This window comes from Galeopterus variegatus, unplaced genomic scaffold (assembly GCF_000696425.1).
Source record: "Galeopterus variegatus unplaced genomic scaffold, G_variegatus-3.0.2 Scaffold5631, whole genome shotgun sequence".
In the NCBI taxonomy this organism is placed as follows: Eukaryota; Metazoa; Chordata; class Mammalia; order Dermoptera; family Cynocephalidae; genus Galeopterus; species Galeopterus variegatus.
In genome coordinates this window covers 106655-119471 of record NW_007731742.1, presented here as the reverse complement: position 1 = coordinate 119471, position 12817 = coordinate 106655, and the positions used below count along the sequence as shown (strand labels likewise).

The 12817-nt window shown below is 38.3% G+C and overlaps 1 pseudogene; it reads left to right on the top strand.

Annotated features, from left to right (window-relative positions):
* Window positions 1-224: 224 nt before the first annotated feature.
* On the top strand, window positions 225-11401 carry LOC103605160 (annotated as a pseudogene).
* Window positions 11402-12817: the final 1416 nt, after the last annotated feature.

The window sequence follows — 12817 nt, the reverse complement described above, 5'->3', positions numbered from 1 at the left end:
AATACATGCCTAAATATCCAGAAAAATAATCATTCACATATAGTCTGATGAGAATATAATTTGATAAAATTAATTCTAGAAAACGATCTGGCTATATGGATCAAGAATTGTTTTAGCTGGCGATTTCAGGAAAGTGCTAAAGTTCCTGTGGAAGGAAAGTAGAATTTCATAAGAACATAACGGATGGAGAGAAAACCTACAGTGGCTGTGAAGGCCCTGATGCCATGGATGTCAAATTGATATCTTCTGATGGTCATGAATTTATTGTAGAAAGAGAACATGCACCAACATCAGGAATGATACAAGGCATTGAGTGGTCCAGGTCAGTTTGCTGAGAACGAAACCAGTGAGGTCAATTTTAGAGAGATCCCTTCACATGTGCTATCAAAAGTATGCATGTATTTTACCTACAACGTTCACTACACTAACAGCTCCACCAAGATTCCTGAATTTTCAATTGCACCTGAAATTGCACTGGAACTGCTGATGGCTAAAAACTTTCCTAGATTGTTAAATAAAATAAATTATAATAAACTGTTAATTTTTTTCAGTATTTAATACCTGTAGTTCAGTTAGTAATTTTTTCATATATAGCATGTTGCCTGTATGCAGTTGAACTATAAAGTTCATTGCAAAGCAGATTATCTTCTCTTCTTTTGCGTAGCAATCAGAGTTGAAATTTGTTAGCTACATCAAGAAATTAAGGACATTTTCACCAACTGAGAAATAAACAAATATGCCAATTTGTAGGTGGTTTTGCCTTAAAAAAAAAAAAAAGAATTGTTTTAAATGTTTATATATATATATATATATTTGCTTTTCAAGCTTATTTTTTATTAACCTTCATCACACATTTTTTGACCTAAAAAACAGTCTTCTACGCAGTGTAAATATTTGTATATTTTAATCCAGAATTTTACTTTTAAAAACTTATCTAAAGAAATAATCAGAAATGCTGATAAAATTTGCCTACAGTGCTGTTATAGGATATTTATAATTTACAAAATCTAGAAACATCCTAAATATCTAACTGTAGGAGAATGTTAAATAAACTATAAAACTACTAAGTAGATATTTATTACAGACAATTAAAAAGCATATTATGCATGAGTACTCAAAAATATGGGGAAAAGTTCAGGATAAAAGTTAAACAATGCAAAATTCAGCATTTTATATAATGAGATTGTGTATGCATATGTGTAAACATATCTCTGTATGTGTGTATGTATGTGTCTGTGTATATATGTATATCCATTCACATATAAACTTCTACATACATAGAAAAAAATTGGAAGGAAATTCACCGAAAGGTTTTCAATGGTTAATCACAGGTGATGAAATTATCAGTGATTTTTATTTTATTCTTTATATTTTCATATGTGTTTTAACTTTTACCATGAAAATATTATTTAACAAAAAAACCCCTATCTTTTCAAAAATAGGGAAGGAGAGACACTTGATTTTCTCTAATTTTTCTTTCAAAAATTCAGCAACTCTTATTAAGTGCTAATATGTGCCAGGTTCCAGGTCACGGTTTGCCATTTGAAGGTCAGAGCACCTTGATCAGAGTTGAGTGTCTACATGGCAGTAGCAGGAAATAGAGCTGAAAAGATGGTTTGGACCAGGCTGTTCACGGCTTGTAGGTCAGACGGGGAACTTGGACTCTTATCTTGTAAGCTTTGAAGTGGAAGAAAACTATAAATGTGGCAATTGCCCAATGGAAAAAAAATAATAAAGATAGCCTTTGATTGCATCCTAGTCCCTACCCCGTTTGTGGAGGCGGCTTGTAGGTCAGACGGGGAACTTGGACTCTTATCTTGTAAGCTTTGAAGTGGAAGAAAACTATAAATGTGGCAATTGCCCACTGGAAAAAAAATAATAAAGATAGCCTTTGATTGCATCCTAGTCCCTACCCCGTTTGTGGAGGGGATGATTAAGTACCACTCCACTTTTTATATCACTGGGGTGCTAACTTACGAAAACTAAGTCAATAGAGCATAAGTATTGAAATTCCCTCCTTTCTGTAGAAGGTCCACAGAGATAGGAGCAACCTGTATCGAAGTCATATCACACATAAAAGTCACAGGGGCATCTGACAGAGGAAGGTAAATGTAGTTAAAAGTAATTAGAGATGGACTTTTTGCTGGGTTGGGGCATAAAGGATCGTGAGACGTCATCTTGTCTCTATCTCTACTGCAGATGGAAATGTCCTCTGTAGTATCTTCTGATGAGGCCATCCAGCTTCTGGGGATGTAGCAGATTTGTATCATAAAGATGATTGTCCAAACCTAAATTTATGGTCTTTCACCAAAAACTTCTGGTTCTTTATGTTGGTGAATTATGATACCATTTACTGAGTTACCAAACCTAGAAAACTAACAATCATCGCAGACTCCTCCCTTACCGTCACCAACAACATCTGATCAGTCATCAAGTCCTATCAAGAACATCTCCTAAACTGCATTACTTAAATTGAGGTCTTCACCATTTCTCACTCAGATTACTGCATTGGGTCTCTCCCTCCAGCCTGTGCCCCTTCTAATCTGTGCTGCCGAAAACACAAGCAACTCAATAACTCTCTTAGTTTAAATACATTAGGTCCCTTTTGAATCTTCATGGTCTAGTCCTGTGTACTTTTCCAGCCTTTTTTCCTGACATTTCACAGAACATGCTGCCTTCTAGCCATTTCAAACTATTCAGGGTTCCTCAGACAGCCCTTATCCTTTGTCGTCTCGCTGCTTTTGTTTGTGCTATTTTTACTCCCAACAAATCTATTCTGCACTCCCTAGTTCACCTGATAGCCCTATTTATTTGTCCATCAAGACTTAACCATGGGGTGTACTATACAGGAAACCATCATTGATCCCCCAAATCTGAGTTAAAGGTCCCCACTCTGAGTTCACACAGTACTCTCTATTTATCTGTAATTCTCTCTCCTGTGTTAGCATTCATTTAATTATTATAGCTGCTTAAATGCTCATCTCCCTCACCATACTGAGAGTTTCTTGAAGAAAGGACTAAGTCTTTTATTGTGGACATCAGTTATATTTGTCTGCCCAGGACCATTCTTTCCATTGGGAAAGTAAGTACGGTTCCTTTATTCCACATGGTTCTGCTGAAACCACTAATTACAGTGTCCTGTCTACCCACTTACAGCAGGCTTGGGCATGTGACCCAGGCCTGGCTAATCATGGCACCATATCCTCTTGACAACAATGACTGACAGCACAGGGATGTGATTGGACAGTCTTTCCATGGTATCAATATATGGATCCTGGAACAAGAAGGTCCCTTTTTTCCTTTTGAATTGAACAAGATAACGATAGAGGCTGTTGACCACCAGCAGCCATCTTTCCCATCTCATGAAGAGCATGGCCATGTATTTAAGCTAACCCTAGAGAGGAAGCACAGCTAGAATATAGAAATAGAGCCTAAATAACATCATCTAGTCCCTAGATCTAGTATATGAGGAACAAGCGCATTCTGTATTTCTCAGTTATATTAGCCAATAAATTCTCTTCTGTCCTTAAAACATTTGAGTTACATTCTGATACTTGCAACCAAGAATCCTGAATAATACATCTTTGGAATTATATCCCCTCTGAATCACAATGACTGGCACAGAGGACTCAATAAAAATAGAATAAAATAAAAACCACCAATAAAAATATAAATGAATAACTTAGCAAAAGGTTTAGGAGTTATCTCTGTGCACCGTGAATCCTTCTGCCCCTAAAACTGCTTAGTGTCTGCTCTTTGTCAACAATGCACCCACTTCTTGCATCTTGGTGTAGAAACCACACTGCCTGTGTCTACTGGTTTCTACTTAAACAATATTTGCCTAGTTAGCATGTGCTTGAAATGTCTAGTAATATGTAAACACTTGGAAAGACTCCAGTTTGTATTTTTATTTTCCTGGTTAAAATGCTAAATGAACCTAAATTTAGGAAAGCTCTTATCAGAAAAGCCATCATGCCTGGTCCAATTCACTGAACAAAGAGATTTAGGAGCTCTCCATCTGACACTGGACTTTGGAAAAAAATGTTTGAGGCTTGTGGCTGTGGGTGAAAGAGTATGAGGTGTGATTTTCCTTCTTGCAAGTCTCAACCGGCTAAGTTCTCAAGTGCGTAGTTACTGAAGACTGCCTCAAATGGAAGGAAGTAGAACTTCTGAATGATTAGTAGATTAATTCCTCTTCCTGGTTTTTGGAGAATAAAAGGCAGTTTTCTTTTTTAATGAGAAACTTTTGATATTGAAATGTTTTTCTCCATATAAGGTAAATGTCCTATTCAAAGTTATTTCTCCCTTTTTAAACACAGTAAATCTAATCCTCTTTCAACATACATGGGAAAGTCATAGTTGTTTTACATTCTAAAAACAACTCCAGGTTCTTTGCATCAGAAACAATCCTACTTGAATCCATTTAATTTATACATATAATTAGCAAGGTCAGTTAGGAGGCTTCTGAAATATTTCCGTTCTGTTATTTCTTAAGGCCAGTAATCTAAAATCACCAGAAAGTGTGTACTTTTACAGCAAAAGATAACTACATAAAGAAAAATAAAAGCAAAAATAAGAACTAGCTTGTTCGTGTGCTTTTCAGGGGTTAGGAAAATCTAAAAATTTATGATGGTTTCTGCTTGAAAATTCAGTGTAAAGAAAGAGCCAAAACCAGGCATGGCCGTCCCAAGCAGATAGTCCCCAGTCTGAGGACTACCAGAGGAAGTGGTGGTGTGGACTCTTACGTGCAGTGATTTTGAAGTTTCGACAGAATTCTTGCATTTACAAAGAAAAGCCAGGGATTGTGGGGATTTGGAATAGGGTGCAGAGGGTTAGGTTGCTCTGCATAGATACCGGGAAGAATGTGAGAAAGCCTTTCTGTTCCTGAGAAAGGTGCAGAGGAGCGAGAGTGGGTAGAAGGGAGTGGAGGGGGTAGAAAAGGGAAACCGTGGGCAGGCACATGGCGGACTAGACAAAGAACGTTTAACAACAGGTCTATCTAAGCTGTCTTTGTTTTTTTAATTGACAAATAAAATTGTACATGTTTATGGTGTACAACATGATGTTTTGAAACATGTATTCATTGAGGAATGGCAAAATCAAGCTAATTAACATATGCCTTACCTCACATACTTATCATTTATTTGTGGTGAGAACACTTAAAATCTACACTCTTGATCTGTTTTATTTTGTGTTGCTATATTTCCCATTTGTCTTAGCAAACCCTTAGTTTGTAACGCATACAGAAGCCTTTTGTGAGTCAAACAAAACAAAAAAGCCAAAGAGACATAAAAATGTGGAATGGTAGCCTTTCAAATCATGGTGGAAATAGGAAAGAGTCTATGAGGGCAATTGTGAAGGGTAGTAAAGTAAGTAACTATAGACAAACTCGGGCAGAGGCAGTCCAGATGGAAAAAATCCATATTTTCTGTATAGGAATAAAAACATGTTCATGGTATGAACTATTTTTTGAATAATAGTTTTTATGAATAATATTATTATTTCACTCTGCATGCAGGCACATCATTTGTAAATACAGCTAGAAACTGTAATTACAGAAAACATCTCTCACGGTCTTTAATATTTAATTAGTCTCCCCACTAGAAATCAACCACGTAGAAAAGAAATGCTTTCTCAATAGGTTAATATTAATTACTTAACAACCCTGACATTGATATTTATGGAATACTTATGAAACAAGCTTTCATGAAGTGGAAGCATGTTCATCCGTCTACTGGGAAGCTGACAACATTTTTCAAAGTGTCAAATTCACTTTGTGCTCAGCCTCTTTATGTTGTGAAAATCTGAAATTACTGTTGATTTGAAGGCTCTTCAGAAGGCTCTTATTTTTTCTTCTAGCTGAGAAAAAAAAATCAGAACAGATTAATCTGATATTCTGTCAGTATATCATTTCCCAGTCTTGCAAAAGGAAATGATAAGTGTATGGGGAAATCTTAGAAGCAGAAGAAACTAGAGAGGTAACATCAGTTTTACGCCATCAATGACACAAAGGAAAAAAAATTATTTAAAGCCAAAAACCAGCCTTAAGAGGAACTAAAGGAGGAAGGCAAGTATCTGACATGTTTTGAAGAATGTTAGGAAAAATGCCTCACCAATAGAACAACGTTGTTCAGAACCATTAAAGCGTGGTGCCTAGGATTCTCTTCCCTGTGCCTCATGATCATACACTTGTTCATTCATTCTTTCAGCAATGTATACTGAATTCCCACTCTACCCTACCTTGGCCTGGGTGCTGGGATACAATGACAAACAGAGCCCAGTTGCTGTCCTTAGGAGCTCAGAGTCCAGGTAGGGAGACAAATAAGTAAGAAACAATTGAGAAATGCTGTGCTAAGTGCACCACAGAAAGAAATAGTGGTAAAAACAGCAATTGTAGGTAAGGAGTGATAACTTTGCATGTAAATGTATGTTGAATATGAAATAAATACATGAATCAAAATATTTCTTTTCCTCCTTGGTACCTACAGATTCTTCTATTAGCTATGCATGTTGTGAGAGCTTGTGTGTAATGGTGCAAGGTATGCTAACCCCCAGACTGGTTCCAGTTGCGGCTTTGCCCCTTAGCAGCCCTGAGACCTCCAGCAAGTCCTGTGAGGCCTCAGAGCCTCAATGGCCTCCTCTGTAAAATTAGTGCATTTGTTCTGATGATCTATAAGCTACTTGCCAAGCTTGACAGTCTAAGAAGCTTCATTTAAAATGCAAATGTTATCCTCAGAGGGTGATGTATGAAGCCAATGAGACTTTATTGTGCATTAGTTAATTAAATTAGCTAGCCAGTCACCTTGCAGAGCCCTGAGAAAAAGGGACACAGGTAGGATTTATCTTAAAAAATAGGGGGAAGGGCCCTAGATTTGGGATGGGTAAGAGAACAGGAGATCTTGGCAAAGAGAGGCAGTGAAAGGCATTGAGCTTCTGGGGGATGTATCAGGGAGAAGGAAGAAGCACAGACAAGTTTGTAACACATCATAGGAGAGTGCTTTTCAAGCTCGCTTTCAGAATCACATGTCATGTGATCAAAGACCGTGGTAGCTCCAGACTATCTCTCTAGGAAGGGCTTGGGCCAGATGTCTGGTTGAGAAGGTTGCTCAGGGACTTATCTTAGGGCACCTTTGCATTACATTTGCACAAACCACTTTTACTTGGATTGTGGGTTTATCTAGGATAATGGATGTGTAGAGAGAGTGAGGATGAGACTATATGGTACAGATTAGGGCCTGTCCAAATAACCCACTGACACCAAGACTGACCAAAGAAGAGGAAGAAGGAAACTGAAAATCCGCTTACTTTTCTTATAAAGCTCCTCCACATCACAGCTCACCTCAAGCAGGCTGCTCAGACATCACCCCTCTGATCACCCACATGGCTTCCCATCCTAAACACATCAACTACAAAGAGAGAACTGACTTACTCTGCTTTCCACTTTCCCTGACACACAAAAGCCCCTGCCCAGGTGCCTCACCCACATGGCTTCCCATCCTAAACACATCAACTACAAGGAGAGAACTGACTTACTCTGCTTTCCACTTTCCCTGACACACAAAAGCCCCTGCCCAGGTGCTATAAACCTAGCAGCCCCAGCAAAAGACAGAAGTGCAGGCAGGTTGCACTCTGCCCTACACACCCACTTTTGCATAACCTATTCCAAAATTTCTGTTCTTATCATATTGCGTTTTTTTTTTTGGTGGGGAAGGGGCAGGCAGGTGGCCAGTACGGGGATCTGAACTTGTTAACTTGTTGTTTTAAGGCTGTGCTCTAACCAACTGAGCTAACCAGACAGTTTTGTTCTTATATTCACGCCTAAGGGTAGACATTTTTATGGTAGATATAACCTCATTGTTGTATTGTTTTTCCCAACCAAAAATAATATACTTTTCAAGGTCATACAGAGGACCATATCAACCACAGCTGGAGTTAAGTTATGGAGCTCTGATGGTTGGCAGAAATGGAGGATTCTGTGTAAGAACTAGGCCTGAGTAGAGCCATGTTGAGTCCTGACTTAACTATTGATCCAGTATTGGCCAGTTTCACACATTTACAAGAGTGCAGAACACTGCTGTCACAGTGGTTGTGGAACAGTGTTCATATTTTATGCAATACCAGTTGGATTTTATTTGTCCCAAATAAATATCTATCAACCAGTTCAAAGTATTTGAAAGATGAGATGCCCCAAAATAAATTCATTTGAAAAAAACATAAACTACATGAACATTAAGTCATCTTTACACAAACCACTCTTACATGACTGAAACGGACACATGTTCCTCTATGGCCATGCTCCCTTGATTTCCCACATCCAGCGGGATCCTTGCATGTGTTAAATCCTTGCATGTTCAAGTTCCTGGCAGATGCCTAACTCTCTTTAGAGTAAATCTGCTCCTTTTGCTTCTCTGTTTGAGGATAACTCTGATGCCCAGAACCTTGATTCCTGCCTTCCAACTTCCTCCAGTCGGTGTTCCATCAATTTGCCCTTAGTGTCCTATCCTAAATCCTCAACCACCTTTTCCATTTTCCTCCCCCTCAGCCCATAACAATGCTTAAATCTCTTATATCTAAAGAGAAACTTCTCCTTTCCTCTGTGTTCTCCCACTAATTGCATGTCATCTTTCTCTTCTCCATATGCCAACTTCTTCAAGAGAGTTTACTATTCTTCCTGTTTATATAGCCATTAACCCTTCACATCACTATAGTGTTTTCTCCCATTTTACATCAAGTAACAGAAACTCACTAATATAAGTCCCCCTCTCCCCCCAAGTACTTAGTTTTTTGATATAGTGGATAGCATCTCACCTCCTTGGAGAGCCTATAAAGTTAAAATCTACATCTCCCAGACTCTCTTGCAGCTAGGGTTCTGTATGCAACTGAGTTTCTGTTGATTTATTAACTCACAAAAGTTTTGGAAGGCAGATATGGAATAGAGGCTATTGTCTTGTTGCTATTTCTGCTAACATGCAAACTCATGAAAACATGACTATAAAAATGCAGCCTTGGGGCAATGATGACCAGACTTAGTGCCTGGTTAACACTTTTATGAGTGTCAAGAAAATTTCAATGGTGACAATTTCAAATTTTCAATGGTGACAGAAACGGCTTCCTAACTCCAACTATCTGATCTCTGAGTAGCATCTATGATGATGAGCACTGAATTTAACAGTTCCAGTGGTGGTCTCCAGACTCATGCTACTCTAGCATTTCCAACCATTTTTTAAAGCACCTCATTTCCTATATAAAATCCTTTAATGATTAATATACCTAGGGGGTTTTCTATCTCCTATACTGAGCTCTAATATAGTTTGTAAAACTCGAAGTGGTTAAAGACAACAGACTCTCCACAATGGGGATTTGGGGGCAGTCATCTGATTTGGATGAGTTTGAAGGCAGGGATGATTCAATTCCCACTGAAAAATGAGAAACCAGCAGGCAGTCCATGACACAGTTAAGTATAGAGTTACTTAAATTGTCATGCTTTTGGTGGGCTTGTGTCAAGTGCCTATTGAAGCCAAGTTTTTGGTGGGTCAGTACAGTAGGAATGGGGCACCCAAGGACTCCAGGTCAGGCTGAACACTTCTGAAGCCACGGAGAGCTTAAAGAAAAGAACCATAAGCTCAGGGCTTTAAATTTCTTTAACTTTCAAGCTCTAGGCAAAATTAGAGGATTGGAGAGTTTCTGTAACTACCAGCAAACAACCTCTGTTCTCTTAACGGCAATGGGATGATGTCCAAAAGTTGCCAACGCTGATCGTGTAAGTTTTGAATTACAAGTTTAATCGAATTCACAGCCTCACCAGGTCGTCTATGTTCAAGTTAGGCTTTGAAAACATTTGGGTAAATTCAAATGAATATGTGTCCCTGGAGCCTCCAATATCCACTGAGCCTCACTTGCCAGCAGAAATAATCTTTCCTCCCCATCCAGTAAAGCTAGCTCTGCCTTGTGTGGAGACCCTGCAATGACCTTACCTGAGGTATTTACCTTCAAGAGGGTGCCAAGTATCCTCATGTTCCACCATCATAATTTTTATTGTCTTTTGACCTATAAAAAAAAGTAAAATCCCATGCCTCAGAGAGACAAGTAAAGAGAGTTTACCTATTTAGATATTTGCAATTTCCTGCTTATTTATATCTACAGAAGCCCGGGGAATATATGTCGTAATGGATTCATGTGGGGGAACGGTTAGATAAAAGAGAAGGAATTATCAACATTTGCTAGAGATTTTGCTAGAAATGCATTTGCTAGAGATTTTGAATTCAGTGATCTAATTCAAGAGAATTCATCTGTTTGCTCAGTTCATTAATTGAAATTTGGTTTCAGAAGAGGCCTACCCCAAGTAAAATTGAAATGTCAAAAATTCCTTGATATAATGCAGAGGGGAGAGAGAAATCCAAAGAATTAGGGAGTTCATAATTTTGAAATGGAAATCTTATGTATGAACTGTTTTTCCACCATCTTTAACTGTGTTTGCCAGGATGACTGAAAGAATGCTCCCTTCACTAAGACACAGAGAAGTACAACTGTGCTTCAAGCACAAACATTCTTTAAAACACTATAATGGCTGTCCTATATAGGAGATACTGCTATTGAAATAGGCTGAGTCCAGTTGTAATGATAGGATTCTGGAGTGGCAAAGACCAAGTGTCAGCACTAAATGGTTCCCATATAAGTGGCAAGAATACAGTGGTAATCGGAATGGTTTGACTCTCAAGAATGAGGTTATTTATTATGGGATTCCTAGGATTGAAACAGATGGGCAACTAAAAAGTCAAGAAAAAAGGTCTAGAAAGTGGGAGACTAATTTGAGTTGTCCCAATAGAAAGTCAGAGTCCCTTACCCAATTCCCAGAAACTGATTCAACTCACAGTTTGAGTCCATTGAATAATGAAGCCAAGTATGCATGAGGAAGGACCTTTTGGCACTGTCCCAAGTATAAATCGTAAACTTCTTTGTCTCCTTAGAGAAACTGAAGCCATTTGCCAGGGTAACTGTGCACTGGGAAAAAGGAAATATCTAGACTTTGAGGATATTATTGGACACTGGTTCTTAGATAGCATTAATCCTTAAGGACACAAAAGGCAACGGTGATCTACTAGGAAGAATAAGCACTTAGGAGGGTCAAGTGATACATGCAGTTTTGAACAAAATGCATCAATGAGCCAAGAAAGTTCACAAACCTATTCTGTGGTTATTTTTCCATTCCAGAACACAAAGTTGGAATACCATTTTGGCAAGTGGTAAAGTCTCCACTATGATTCCCGTATCATGGAAGGAAGGAACAAGTGAAGTGAAGCAAATAGTGAGTCAAAAACAATATCACATCTCTGAGGGACAGCATATTAACAAAATCGTCAAAGACTTGAAGGCAGACAATAGTGGCAGCAGTAGCAGCTAGCTTTGGATCTTGCTGAACCCTCCTATAAAGACATACAGAAAAATTAATATAAAATGAAATACAACCAATATCTACAACAACACTAAGTGACAAGGTATCCCCACAAACCCACAATACAATTGTGGGTTTTAGAGAAAAAACACCCACAGTAACAAGATCTATCTGTTATCATATCAGCATTTGTGCTGGAAAAATCAGAAGAAAACAATGATGCAACTGATGAACTAAACTCCCCACCAAAAAGCAACAGATACTGACTACAAATGCAGAGGGTAAGTTGAGAATAGCAGCAGAAACTCTAACAAGAGGCCAGGAATAAGGCCTACAAGGTGCTGGAGCCAACTAATCACTCTGAACTCCTGAAACAGACCTAACAGGCCTCCTTTCCAGGATGGAGCCCCACAGGAGAAACTGCTGAGAGTGGAATAGGATAGGAACAGGATAAGAGTAACAGAGAAAAATGAAAAAGAAGGTCCAGACCAAAGTGTGGGAGGAAAACAGAGCCAGGAAATCTCAGAAAGCAGGCTACTTTATTTGTTAACACTACATAGATTAAAAAACAGAAGAGTCTGTGAAGTTAGAAAATCTATCTGAAACACGCCTTCCTTTAAAAGTTCAATAAAACCAAATTTACATTAAAATGAATAACAAACAAAGTATCAAGATTAAATTCCATACAAGGTTACTATTAAAGGAAGAAGAAAAAAAGAAGGAGAGGGAGAAAAAGGAGGGGAAGGAAGAGGAGCAGGATAACACCCCTGCAGACAGTGAAAGCATATCTGAAAGACATGCTCAAAAACAAATCAAGAGGGAGGGAGGTTTCAGTGATGGGACACAATAACTAACTACATTGTATATTGACAAAATAAAAAATAAAAAAATAATAATAAAAAAAAACAAATCAAAACTGTAACTGTATTCAAAATGATATTAAGAAAATGATACAATATAAACAAGATAAACTAGAATTAGAAAAAACTAAAAAAGACATGACAGAACACAAGGAAAAATTACCAATTAAAGGAAAAAAACTTTTTTAAAAAGTGAAGGTTACAGTAGGAGAAAAATAAAAGCAAATAAATATGACAATCGATGCCTTAAAAATTGGGGGGTAAAAAGAAGGAATAATGGGACCAGCCCTGTGGCTCACTCGGGCGAGTGCAGCGCTGTTAGTCCCGAGGCTGCGGGTTCAGATCCTATATAGGGATGGCCAGTGCGCTCACTGGCTGAGTGTGGTGCAGACCACACCATGCCAAGGGTGCTCCCCTTACTGATTAGAAAAAAAAAAAAAAAAAAAAGGAAAAATGTTACAGTCAAAAAGAAATGAAGAAAAATAAAAAGAATTCAAGAGAAAGTATGGGGCCGGCCCGGTGGCGCACTGCGCTGGTGCGCCGCTTGGGAAGCACGGTGGCACTC